Consider the following 13,685-nt stretch of genomic DNA (forward strand, 5'->3'; position numbering starts at 1 on the left):
CTCCAACCTTATTTCAGCAAATAAGTATCAGTGACCCTAAGGTGAGAACGCCCTAGAGTGTAGGTAGAGTGTTCCACTGAAAGATCTTAGCAATCTTTGGTTAAGTAACTTTCTCTTACAAAGTGGAAGGGAGAGAAGAAGAAAGCCTGCTCAAGGCCATAAGCAAGAGCGTCAGGGTTAGGGCTAGAACTCAACTTCTCAGCCTCTGTGGCCTCCCTTATGTCTACTCAAGAGGACAGCTATAGGTAAGGCATTGGTTTCAGAGGGTGGGAGTTGGATGTGGCAGGCTGAACCCCTCCCCTCCGCTCCCTAACATCAAACCTCCTGCTGCTGGAAGAGAAGAAAGCCCTACGGAGATGGCTCACGTGCCCATCTGCAGTTAAAGATCCGATTGCAGAACTTGTTTCCCAGGCCTGGGCTGCTCCAACAACAGGCTTATCTCTCCTGCTGGCTCCTGACTGGATGGTGTCATGGGCTCAGTGCCCCATAGGCAGAGATCACTTGCGCTTCTACCAAAATGCCCAGTTTGTATCCAGATTTTATCCCCTTGCCTAGTAGGATTCATCCAAATATTTGTAAACAATAGCATTCAGGAAAGCAGTAAGTGGCAGCGTTTTTGACCACAGGAAAAGTAGCAAAATGTGCCTGTCACCTTCCTCCTCCCAGGCACTTTCTTTAACTGCCGTGACTGTCCTCCTCCAAGTACTGGCTTTGCCCCAGGACCCTCCCTCTTGCTCTCTGCTCAGGATGACACAAACTTTTGCCTCCAGCAGACAGGGAAAGCTGCCCCATTTGTGCCCTCAGAGTTACATGACAAATTAACAAAGTGCAAAATAAAGAACCATGTTGTTTAGAATACACTGTGGGGCACGTTGTCATCTTTCCACGAGTATCTATGGAATGGATGAATGTTGCTCTCTCTAGAATTGGAAAGAACCATCAGCCTTCTTCCCAAATGTTTTCAACTCAGCATACTGATGGATTTTTTCCATGGCAACAGAGCTCTTATTATCATAAAAGTCAACTGGAAAATATCATCTGCTTTACCAACATTTGCTCTATTTCCAAGCCCTGCTAGACAGCATCTATTCCATAAATCAAGAAATAGATGTATTTGCAAAATTTTTGCAGAATAATCACTAAGAATATCTCCAGCCACATAAAATCCCCTGTTCTGCAATGATTCTAAAATAGAATGTTTTTTTGCCATTGTACAAATGGCCTGCATTTCCAGGCAATTTGGTAAAAAAAAGGAAAAAAAAAGCACTTTTTTTGTGCCAGTGTAAAGGCAACTACCCCTTTGAAGAAAGTCAGCCACTTGGAATATCATGGTGAAGTATCCCGGTTTTCACAAAGCTCCTTGTGGGATAGGTCCTACATTTCTGTAGTGAATGCTTTTCGTTAAGGAAGTGAATTATTCTCAGGGCGTCCCCAGCTAGCACAGATAGGGCTCTCTGGGGTTCTTACATCAAGACGAGCATCTGCCCTGATGGTCAGAGTCAGAGCCACAGGCACAGATGAGGTGACAGACCAGCTGGGGAGAAGTCTGCCAACCACGTGGCACACACTTCCGGGACTAGACTGGGTTGAGGGATAACCGCCAGTTAGTCTCTCCACTTGGAAACACGAGGGCTCCCTGTGTCCTTGACTTAGGCAAAATCCAAGAAATTTTTTAAAAGATGCATTATATTAAAGAGCATAGAGTAGTTTCTAATTCTAGAGTCAAAAGTACCATGAGGTTGCCTCTTCCCCACCCTGAGTCCTGTTCCTACCTCTCTTCCTTGGCCACCCCAAACCAGGACAGACTCAAGGGGTGAGAACGGCTTCAATCTCACCCCTAGGGGCGAAGCAAGTCCATTGCAAAGGCCTGTCTGTCCAGCAGTTAATTCTCTCCTAGCATTATTATAAATCTCCATTCCAGGGAGTCCTTTAAAGGCAGTGGAAACCTTCCTACAGGGTTTACGTAAACCAGCTAGTGACCCAAGGTTTCTTGACAAAAACTCCCATCCCCGGGAGGTAAGACGGCTCAGCTGGGCCCACAGAACTTTCCAATCGCATCTGCTCGGCAACAGCAAAGTCAAGGAACCTACAAAAGGGCTGTATCAGCCAAGGAGAGCTGTTGGCCTCTTGCTGCTCTTTCTGAGCCCTGCCAAGAATGACATCATCTTGCTGGATTATTAGCAGGCCCTATCAGCAAACACTATCCCATCAGTCACATCAAAGCTGCCCCGCATATGTTCATGCTGGTTAAGGGAGCCAGTTTCCATCAGCTTCGTGCCCTGCTTTAAAAATTTCTGAGACGGTGGGGCGCCTGGGTGGCTCAGTCGGCTAAGCGTCCGACTTCGGCTCAGGTCATGATCTCGCGGTTCCTGAGTTCGAGCCCCGCGTCGGGCTCTGTGCTGACAGCTCGGAGCCTGGAGCCTGCTTTGGATTCTGTGTCTCCCTCTCTCTCTGCCCCTCCCTTGCTCGCGCTCTGTCTCTCTCTGTCTCAAAAATAAATACAACATTAAAAAAAATTTTTTTTTTAATTTCTGAGATGGTCTCATGAACCGAAAAGTCACTGTAAACATTATTTTTAAACATGGGAGAAGACTCAGCAGGAGACTGTGATAACAGGGCATATTATTTCAGAGATTCAGATATACCTCTCATCAAGCTATTTCTACTACAATTTTAAAAAATAATAATAAAAATAGTAATTATGTTAAGCACCTGGATGAACACAACTGATGCATAGAGTGAAAGCTGTGGAACTTGTAAAGAGGTGGATATTCCTTTTCTTCTCTTGGTCAAATCCACCGCCTGTGATTGGAATACTCCGGGTGGGGTGGGGTGGTCACTGTGTGGTTCTTCTGGGGTAGAAAAGAACAGAAATGGCATACTGCTGGAAGACATTCTCTATCCTACCCTGACACCCTGGGAATTTATCTGGGCTGATCAGTACCCATGCCACACTGAGGGTCATTTCAGAGAATATTAGCACAGAGGAGGACCTTAGACATCATTCATCCTAACCCCTCATTTTGGAATTCAGTTGACCTACAAAAGGGCAGTCCGAGGACTGCAGAAGTTGCCATTAACCAGCTAGCTAGCAAAAGATGAGCCCTGGACCAAAGGCCCTGACCTAGCCTGAAGGCATTACCACCAAGATGAATGGTTCAACTGGAAGAGGAAAGCGTTTAGAGGTTTGTCTTAATAATGTAACCACCCAGGCTAAAAGTTCCCAGCGATCAGTGTTCCTGTCTCTAAGACATACCTTATCTGCTTCTGAATCCCTGAAAGCCTCCCCCATCACTCCAAGTGCAGACCCAGACACATTGGGAAAGCACTCAGCCTTCGTGAAGGAGGCATGTGTCCAGGTAACATTCATTACTAGGACTTCATCATCAACCTGGTCTGCCTTTTGTCTTTCCTTCCACCCTCAGAGAAACTACCTCTCTCCTCCAGACAAGCTCAACCTGGTCTGCCTTTTGTCTTTCCTTCCACCCTCAGAGAAGCTACCTCTCTCCTCCAGACCAGCTTATTTTAGAGACTATCACAAGAGAAAATGGTCTTCTACCCCTTTAATCGTCTCTGCTGAGGGCCTGCTATATGCCGGGCTCTAGGAACTCTGCATATTCGAGCAAGAACGAAATGAAACATCCTTAAAACTGGCATAAGCTGTATCAGTTTTCCAGACACTAAAGAAAAATCGCGAACCATATACCTCCTGGAAGATGAAGTTTTTTAGTGCTGCAGTTTTTAAAATGCTAATGAATCAAACAATTTGAATCAGAATTACATGTTTTTTGAAACCTTTGAATTAAATAGAATATTAGTTTAGGACCTCCATGGTGTAGACATTGAGACATGATCCAACATGCCAGGATTTATTAGGAGAAATGCAAGAAAATGAGGAAGTGGAGGGGCGCCTGGGTGGCTCAGTCGGTTAAGTGTCTGACTTTGGCTCAGGTCATGATCTTGTAGTTCATAAGTTCGAGCCCCACATCAGGCTCTGTGCTGACAGCTCAGAGCCTGGAGTCTCCTTCAGATTCTGTGTCTCCCTCTCTCTCTGCTCCTCCCCTGCTTGCGCTCTGTCTCTCTTTCTCAAAAATAAATGAACATTAAAAAAGAAAAAAGAAAATGAGGAAGTGGAGAAGGCTGGAAGCACCTGCCATCAGACTGGGATGCAGGTCTGAGTCCGAGGGCAGGAGAGAGGCTAGGGCAGGGAGGGAGGGGGAAGCATCTTAGAGTGCCCTGCAGGGTAAGGAAGGTTGAGTACAACTGTCAAAGAGTCCACAAGCCGAACATTAGCTGCCACAGGAGTCCCACGACTCCCAGAACTGGTTACTCTGCTCAGGCACTGGCCAGAGCCACCTTTGGGAAGTGTGGCCTCATGGCAGACATGGTGATACATTTCAGAGTATTGAAGCTAGCAGCTAGCTTTTGGTCCGTTAAGTTCCCCATAGCTGGAGGTCTATGAGGTGCCTTCCCTGGCTGCCAGGAACGTCAAATATCGAGGCTGTGTAGGATAGTAGTAGAGAGAATCCACTCTGGATTCAGGCCGCCTGCTTTTGAGTTCTGGCTCTGCTCTCACTAGTAATGTGACCTTGGGCAAGTGACTGAACCTTGCCAAGACCCAATCTCTTCAATTCTAAAATTTGGATAATAATGGTATGGACTTCATAGAGTTGTGCAGATTAAATCAATTAATTTGTGTAAAGCCCTGAGCAATGCCAAATTCAAAGCAGAAATGTTCAGTGAGTGTTAGCTTTTATAACTGGATTCCATTTTGGCTGTGATCTGTCATGGGTTGAATTGTGTCTCCCCACAGCCCCAGAAAAGATAAGGTGCAAACCCTGTTTGCTGATAGAGTCTTGGCAGAGGTCATCAAGTTAAAATGGGGGTGTGAGGGTTGTCCCCAATCCAGTATGACCGGTTCCTTTTAGAAGGGGGGAGATTTGGACACAGAGACAGACACCCATAGAGGAGAGCCAGTGTGAAGAGACTCAGGGAGAAGATGGCCACTTACAAGCCCTCTTGCAGGAGAGAGGCAAATAAGCCTACCCACCCCAAGCTGTGAGACAGTACATCTCTGTTGTTAAAGCCGCCCAGTGTGTGGTACTTTGTTATGGCGGCCCCAGCAAACTAACACAGAGTCCATCTTAAATTCATAAAATGGTCCTTTCAGAAAAAGATTTGAGTGAGAGCCCTTGCCAGAAGTGGGTGCACTGGCCCATGGCCCAAAGGGACTGCAGCTCTTCTAAAACAATTTTTTTTATGTTTACTCATTTTTGAAAGACAGAGAGAGACAGAGCACAATCAGGGATGGGGCAGAGAGAGGGGAGGGGGACACAGAATCTGAAGCAGGCTCCAGGTTCCGAGCTGTCAGCACAGAGCCCGACTCGGGGCTTGAACTCACGAACCAGATCAGGACCTGAGCAGCACGCTCAACCGACTGAGCCACCCAGGCACCCCAAGGGACTGCAGCTCTTCTCATGTTTTAGCTGCTGAGCATTTCCAGTATCACACCCTATCAGGCAGTGCCTCCTTCTCAGAGGCAGCAGAGGCGGGGTGGGTCCCCACCCGGAGGGACAGAGCCGACGCCTCGATGTTATTTTAGACCACGTACAATTTAAGCAACAGCGGTGGACTTGGAAACTGACGTTTGCCCATAATTGCTGTGACCTGGCACCAGCATCGCTAGGGAATGAAAATGTTGTGCTTTATTAGAAGCGGATGCTCCACAGATTACAGAATTCAGGACGAAGTTTGCCGTGATTTCACCTGAGCTCATCCTGAAAACATGTGGCCAAATAAATTAGGTCCATTCAAGAGATTTGGGGGGGACTTTCAAAGCCCAACCGGAATCTAATTTCTCCATCTGAAATACAATATGATCTTCTGTGAACAATTGTCCCAGCAACGTGGTTGGGGTGGGGGATGGCGGGCACGAAGGACAAAAAGAAAAATAAGCAACATGTCTTTGATGTTATCTGTGGTTGTCTAACAGAGCGAGTTTAAGGAGCTTTGATCTGAGTTTCAGCCAGTTTGATTCTTTTCATTATCTAAATGGAATCAGTTTCTCGCTGTGCCTCTTATGTTATTTAAAACAAAGATTCATTGCTACCCTATGTTAACTAGATTGGAGATGCTCCCGGAGATGTCACAGACTTCCAGGGGCTCTAGGCCACCCTTCCCTTGGGCTGGACTGGATGTCTCCTGGGAGAGCTTATTTGGTCCAAGGAGTCTGTGACCCAAGGGATACGTGTGCCTGGAGGTCTGTGACCACCAGGGAGGTGGTTCCTTCTGCCTCATCTAGATTGAAAATTTGAAGTAGGAAGCGCCTTTGCCACCTGCCTTGTCAAGGCCAGTCACCACAATGAGTTGTGGGAGAGCCTGATGTCCTCTCACAAAACAGCAGTTCCTGCCCAGTCCCTTGAATTGACAAGCCCCTGCCAGTTCAGGTGGGTCATCGGGGGGAAAGCTGGTCCAAGTAAGGTGGCTGCTTATTTTTTTTTAAGAAGCCTGATTTCCAAAGGATTAGCAGGGAGACCTGAATGTAATGAGGTCGGAAGGCATCCTCTGAATGCTGGGTATTTCCAGGATAAAAGAAAATGCCTACGGGAGCAGTATTCTCAAATAAGTAGGTCCGGCCAAGGGAGGGTGAATCTGTGGGAGCATAACTCTGTCTCCCCTCCCACCTTTCTGTCTCTGCTGGCTTGGCTTCACATTGGTAAATTTATCACCTATTTTATCATCTGAAGCCAGAGAACGGATGAGTGAGATCAACCCCTGTGTCCTAACAGATTTAGGGCACAGGGTGTGGATGTGGAGAGGGTAAATCGTTGGTTCTCCACACTGGCTGCACATTAGAATCACCTGGAGAGCATTTAAAAAAAAAAAAATAACTTTCCCTGCTGCATCTCTGGATATTCTGATTTAAAAGGACCGGACGGGGGCTTGGGCAATGCTGGCTTTTAAATGCTCCCCAGGTAACTCTAATGTTGGGCAGCCTGGGTTGAAAACCAATAGAGTGGATCCTCCCCTCAGGTCATGAAGTAGCAACCCAGAAAGATCGTTTCTCTGCCCTTGAGGGAAGCCCCAGCCCAGCTGCCCTCGGGATAGAGAAGCTTCGAGCAATGAAGGGCCCCAGCCCTGCGGAGGAAGACTGAAGCTGCCAGGCGAGGGACGTTTAGTCCCGTTGTGGAACCACTATATGCGGGAAATCTGCAGAGGCTGACTCTGCTCGAAAGGTGGTCGCTCCGGCTAGGAGAACAAGGGGAAAGATGGCCTCAAGCCGGCTCGCCTGTCAAGCGTGCGGTCTGAGCCTCACCTCTGAGATGCCCTCCTCTTCATGTGGGACCTAAGTGCACACAAAATCAGTTAATGTCTCTGGTGTGGGAGGAGCCACTGGCGGAAGTCTGTGGATTACACCCTTTGCTTCTGAATTGCATTTAAGCCCCATCATTGGGAGATGAAACCAGATTGGCTGTTAAGTGCTCAGAGGATTCCTGGGGAAGCCCCTAATCCCCCTGCCTTTGTCAGCGGGGCCTTTCATCCTTGTGCCCCTCTAGTTTTGTGAATGAAGACAGAGGGTGTCCTTCAGGCCTTGTTTGAGGTGTGGAAAGGCTGGCACCCGGGGAGTGGCAGTAACCCGCCTGAGGTAGATCGCAGGAAGGCATTGTGTTTTCTCCTGCACCTTTGGCTTCTGGGGGGTGGTTCTTTCTACCTTTTCTGGATTGAAGATTTGAAGTAAGGACCACCTTTACCACCTGTCATGTCAAGGCAAGCTACTCAGATGGAGTCAGCACAGAGAATTGTGTAAAGCCCTCCTGGGAGCCCTCTCTGTCACAGGGAGAACGGCTGACCACCACCTGAGCCCTGCACTTCTCCCGGGGGGGTGCCCCTGCCCTCTGTCCCATCTGCAGTGGGGCTGAAGGCTAGAATGAGCTCACAGGGGAACACGGGGGCCAGCTGATGCTTCTGCCTCGGTAGGTTTTCTGTCCAGGAATCACGACTTTAAAGCCAACGCATTTCTTAGAGCTGGTTGAAAGAGACATTTGGGAATAATCCGAAACCGTAGAAGACTGGGGGTGCAGTTTTGAAACCTCCGGTAGCTAATTTTCTGGAGGAGATGGAATTAGCTTTACTAAATTGTCGGGCTCCTGTTGGCTGCTCTTGACTACCACTCAGAGTGGCCACAACTTCAGAGAGGAGGGGGGAAAAAAACACATGTAAATAACAGCTCTGGAAAGGGTGTGGGCCCACGGGGTGCCACCAGAAGCAGAAAGCCACCCACTTCTCCTACCTCCCTGGAGTTAGATTCCTACCCAACTTGGTCCAGCCACGTGGCCCTGATAGACTTTGGAGTCTGGCCTAGAAAGACTGCCTGTTCCTTTTGTCTAGCTCACTTCTCTTCGTTCAGGCATCAGCTCAGGCCTTAAGTTCCCCAGGAACCTGACCAGGTTCAAGTCCCTGTGTTCTGTCATTGTACTAGGGATGTCTCCTTCCAGAGCACAAACTGCGATCACAGCTTTCCTTTACTGTTTATTTCCCTCGGTAGACTAGATGACCCCAGGAATCTGGACCTGTGTCTGTTTCTGCTTACAAGGTTGTCCCCTCCACTTTACCCAGTGCCTGGCAGATAGCAGGTGACATTTAATCAACTTACTGCTCACAATAACATTTGTGTATATGCCTACACTCTGTGAATTCTTTCTCCCTGAAAAATAATGTAGATTTGACAACTGTGATACACATCACCACCACCTCTCCTACCCAGTCCTACACATGCCTACCCTCCACGTACATGCATAGGCTTGCAAGCACTGATCTCCCCTCTGTGGGTGACTATGGGTCATAAGTAGGACCAGAGGCAATGCCTTGGGACATTGTGCCAGGAGACCAGACAGCCCCCACCCACATGGTCTTCTGCTACTCTTCTAAGCCCTAGAATCAACCAATAATGCTTTTGGGTCACAAACAGTGGAAGAGGAAATAGCCTCTGGGGACGTGGAAAGGAATATCAAACCACAGACCTGTGCCTTGGGAACGAAAAGTATTAAAACAAATCCTTAAAGATCTAGCCTCATCCTTGAAAACATTATTCTCAAACCATATAGGTCTCTGACAAGTGTGGGATCCGTCTCCACTTATGAAAGTTATCTGCTGGTCATTTACAGAAGAATCACTCCATTCTGTGCATTCTGGGTCATTAGGTTAAAGGCACAGGCCAACAAATGTTCTTGGAGATGGGCCACAAACCATCTCCAGACAGGGGGACCTCAACGAATTGGCTCCATCCAGATCCTCCTGGGAGGGAGAGAGCTATAGAAGTACCATTAGTAGCTCAGTGCAATTATCTCCGATGACTGGGGGGGTGTGGTGTGCTGAATGGGGCTTGTTGAGACTCGAGCAGCTGCGCAGGGTGGGAGTCAGGTCAGAGAGACCGGCATATGGGCTGGCTCCACAGTGTGCAAAGTGAACTAACTCAGGTAAATTACTTCACCTTGCTCCCCCCCCCACCCCCCATTTTCTTCATGTAAAATAGGAATGAAAATGGTCTGTATCTTGTAGGGCTGCTATAGAATTAGTACAGTAAGCCATGCAAAGCACTTTGCCTAGCACATAGGACATGCTCAGGGAATGTTAGATATGAATACTATTTAAAAAGGCACAGGTCAGAAAGGAAAACCTGGACATTTCAAAACACCCAAATTAGCCCCTTTCCAAGTGATTACATTAATGAAATACAATACTCTTCTGTTATGTATCTCCTTTCATTAAAACATCTTTCCGAAAATATGCTCACCATCCCGGTGTTCGCACCTTCCACTTCCCTTCTACCTACCCCCCCCTCACCTTTTTTTCAGGGTCCATGGTGAATGAGGTCTGGTTACATGGTCTCAAAGTTGATTTTTGCTTTGAAATTCTGAATTTAAGAGAGTTGTTGGTAAGGAACCTTTGGGGCAGCTTGGATACCATGAGTCAGGAGAAATTTGAGTTCACAAGGTTACTGTCTTTTGCGCTATTGAAAATTCCAGCAGTTCATGAGCAAATCTCTTTAAAGGTATATTCAGGTCTGGAGAGACTAAAAGCATAGTTCCTCTAAATGATATGTCTTTTAGGACATTCCTTAAATGATTTGCTTTGTTTGAGGCTCTTTTAAGAAACCACATGTAATTATGCTCAAGTATTCAGAAGGTTAAGCCTCAAACTCACAAATGCCAAGAAATTCAATGTTCTGATTGCCACCCCATCTCTGATTCAAGTGAGCGGGCCTTTGTTCCTCCCCTAAAGCATGATGCCTTCAGAAAAGAATGTGAGCTTCAGTGTCCATGGCTTCTGGCTTCTCTCTGTAGCATTCCTTTCCATTATCTGGGCAAGTCTTTTGATATTAATCAATTTAGTATTCGTAAACCGTCCTGTCTAGGGGGAAAGGCGCATACATATTTTAAGACAGCCACTACATGCTAATGACAGAGTGTCTTGAGGTTTTTCAAAGTCTAAAGATGGATCAAGTCTAAAAGAGATCCTAAAACCTCAAGGGTTCTCAAGGGTTCATTATTACTTATTTTGACTAACTCCTAACATGCCTCCTGCATGCAGAAATACTGCCCTTGTTAATCATGAACTAGATCTCCATTGAATTCTATATCCGTCTCATTCTTTCAGACCATTGAGACCCGACGTTATTATTTCCTGCACTTGCTTAAATTATCACCAGTGTATAAGGTAAAAGGTGAAGGAAATAAGGGCATGTTGAAAGGAAATCAGGCTTTGCATAATTGTGATTTGCAATTAAAGACAAAATGTATAACTATTCTTCATGACCAGTCTGTGCTGGATTCTCTTGAGTTTCTGGTGCTCAGGGACTACCACATGAATACCCATAATATGAACGGAAAAGCAAAGAAAGGCTGGTGAGAAAAGAGAATCATTCACATATTCAGCAAATAGCGATGTCTAGTCTGAACCACGTACTATTCTAGGCACTGAGGACGTGGAGAGAAATGCTTGCCCTTGTGGAACTTGTGTTGTAGTGTTGGGAAATGGACAGTAAATATACATGTATGGCATTTTCCTGTAAAGCATATGCTGTGGCAGGTAGAAGTGATACGGAGAAAAACACTGAGGAAGAGAGAGAAAGTTCTGAGAGCAGAGGACAGGTGACTACAATTTATAAAAAGATGATCAAGGAAACCCCACTAGCATCTGAGCAAAGACCTGAAAGAACTGAATGAATGATCTATGTAGATCTCTAAAGAAAAAAGCATTCATAGCAGCCGTGAAAACCCCAAGGAAGAGTCCAGCTCAACCAGAGGAAGGGAGAGGTCAGAGTCGCAGCATTTGAGGTCAGAGAGGAAGGAGGGGCAGTATAAACTGGGCATCCTGGGCCATTTGTAAGGTCTTAGGCTTTTATTCCAAGTGAGATAGAGCTGTTGCCATGTTGTAAGAAGAGGGGAGAGGATCAGACTTTCACTTTAAATAAGATCCCGAAATACTGTGTTAAGAATGGGCTGAATGAGGGCAAAGGCAGAAGCCAGGGGACCACTGAGGAAGGATGTTAAAGATTTGGACCAAAGGTCTGAGAAGCAGCCGGATCCTGAATCATTTAAAGGAAGAACCAATGGGACTAGCTAATAGACTAGATGTAGGAGTGTGAAAGAAAGAAAGACAGGAGTCAAGAATAACTCCAAGATTTTTTTGGCTTGAGCACCAAAGGATGTCATTTATAAGATAGGAAAGAGAGTGGGGGGAGGGGAGTTGAGGATTTGAAGATTGATGTGTTGGGTTTGAGATGCTTATTAGACATCCAAATGGAAATGTTGAGGAGGTGGTTGGAGAGACAAATCTGGAATTGAAGGAAGAAGTCCAGACTTGAAGCATATTTTTAGGTTTTTATCAGCACTTGGATGATCTTTATACCCACGAGACTGGCTGAGAACACTCAGGTAGTGAACGCAGGTGTCCAAGGACTGAACCCTGTAGCCCTGGGAAAATATATAAACACAACTCTGGACAGTTGTCTTATTCATAAATGTCTTAATTCTGCCTGGTTCTGCATGGTATTTTTCGAATCAAGTAACTTAACATTGTCTTTCTCCACATACTCTCAACGGGAGTGCTCCTGCAATAAAATAGTGTCTCACACTAAAATTATAGGTAACTGAAGTTTTCCATCTTCTTTGTGCTGAAGGAATCTTTAGTCACTGACTTCCAGAAGCAAGTTTCAAAAGCTTCTTTGTCAATAACTGGGTTAGCGCCACATATCCAAGCAAAGAGAGATAGCCAAATGTATTTTTTATTGTGTATATGAAGGCAAGGGGGCACTGTCTCAAAGCCAAGAGTGCAAACCCCAATTTTGTGTTTCACTAAGAGATCGTGTATTATTTATCTATTGCTGCATTACAAACGGTCCTCAGAGTTTAGTTGTTTAAAGCAACGATTTATTTTCTCACAGTTCCCGTAAGCCAGAAATCCAGGTGTGGTTTATAGCTGGATTCTCTGGTTTGGGGGTCTCACACAAGACTATAATCAAGGTATTGATAGGCATGTGGTCCGAAGTCTCAACTGGAGAATGATATAAAGTTGGTTAAAAGCTACCTCAGCTCCTTGACCCATGGGGCTCTCTGATTTAATTGATGAGAGAAAACGTGTGAGAAATCCAAAAAGAGAGTGCGAGCAAGTGAGTGAGTGTGGCAAGAGGACCGTCACAGTCTTGTGTAGACCAATAACAAGATGGCATCCCGTCACTTTTACTACATTTTATTCATTAGCAACAAGTTGCCAGGCCTCGTCTGTATTCAACAGGAAGGGAGTAGTTAAGGATGTGAATACCAAGGAATCACAAGGGGGCATTCAGATGGCATGAGTAATTTTTGACACCAACAAATGTAGATGGACACCATTGCTTTTAGTAGTAGAAGCATATTGTAATTCACAGGTACCACTTGGTTTTGTTTTTGTTTTTAATTTAGTTATGATAGCCCAAGGTTTATTAAGCTGCAGATTGTAACTCCTTAGTAAGTCATGAAATCAATTTAGTAGTTATGACCGGCATTTTGTTTTTAATAAAACGAAGCAGACACTGTCAGACGAACATGCACAGAGAAGTCATTCCAGGTTGTGGTAGGAATTGTATTTCTTTTTTTTTTCTTAATATGAAATTTATTGTCAAACTGGTTTCCATACAACACCCCATGCTCATCCCAACAGGGATCGTGGTCAAAGTGAGCGATTTCCATGATACCATTAAACGTGAGTGGGCCACCAAAACATATTTGGGAAAAACAGCCACCTCCCCACGAAGCAAAGGAAAGAATGTCAGAAGCAAAGAACCCCTTGTGCACTCAGGTGAGCTAAGTAAACATGTGTTTCCCAGTTCATGCTTACAGATGCCAGTTCTCTCCTGGGGTCTGTAAAGAGTAATTAATAAGAGACTGTAAAACCCTGAACAGACATGACAGATATGACATCTTGCCTCTGCAGAGGCAAAGCAGACACATCACAAACTAATGAAAATATCCTCCACAATCCTACTTGTCTTGAGAGGTCAAAAGAGGGAATTTTTTTTTTTTACTAAAAAAACAGCTGTGAGTGCCTCAAAACAGTAGGCTTGCTCAAGACAGATGAGGCCATTTTTCACCTGGAGCACCCACTTCCCCCTCTAGGCAGATGACCACCACAGACAGGCATGTTTC

The sequence above is a fragment of the Panthera tigris genome, chromosome A1, assembly GCF_018350195.1.
Source record: "Panthera tigris isolate Pti1 chromosome A1, P.tigris_Pti1_mat1.1, whole genome shotgun sequence".
NCBI lineage: Eukaryota > Metazoa > Chordata > Mammalia > Carnivora > Felidae > Panthera > Panthera tigris.